The sequence below is a fragment of the Triticum dicoccoides genome, chromosome 5B (assembly GCF_002162155.2).
Source record: "Triticum dicoccoides isolate Atlit2015 ecotype Zavitan chromosome 5B, WEW_v2.0, whole genome shotgun sequence".
Lineage (NCBI taxonomy): Eukaryota > Viridiplantae > Streptophyta > Magnoliopsida > Poales > Poaceae > Triticum > Triticum dicoccoides.
Window position 1 is genome coordinate 70267833 of NC_041389.1, and position 547 is coordinate 70268379.

Below are 547 nucleotides of genomic sequence, written 5' to 3' on the forward strand. Positions count from 1 at the left end.
GACGACCCACACCGCACCCTCCCCCGCTCCACCGCCCCCGACGACCCAACCGCACCCTCCCCGGCTCCACCGCCGCCGCCGATGATATTTTCAAATAACAAATTTGATGATATTTTTTAAAAAATTATTTATTGTTTTTATAAAAAATTATTACCGTTTCATATTCATATTCATTTTCTAAAAAATAATAATAATAAAGTGTAGACTACAATTGTTGTTAAAAAACACTTATTACTGTTTTTATAAAAAAAATATTACTGTTTTATATTCATATTCATATTCATTTTTTTAAAAAAAAATTCTTACTTATGGCGCACGGGTGGCTGGTGCGCCATTGCTATGAAAAAAACATTCTAATGGCGCACCGCCTGGGGGTGCGCCATTAGTAATCTAACCCCATCCACACCGCGCCGCACCTTCCCCCTCCCTCTCGCCAGATTGATTCGTCCCTCTCCCTCCACCGCGCCGCTCCACCGCGTCGCCGCCTCCCTCTCCCCTTCCTCCCCCTCGAGCGCCGCCTCCCCCCGAGCCCCGCCTTCCCCCGAGC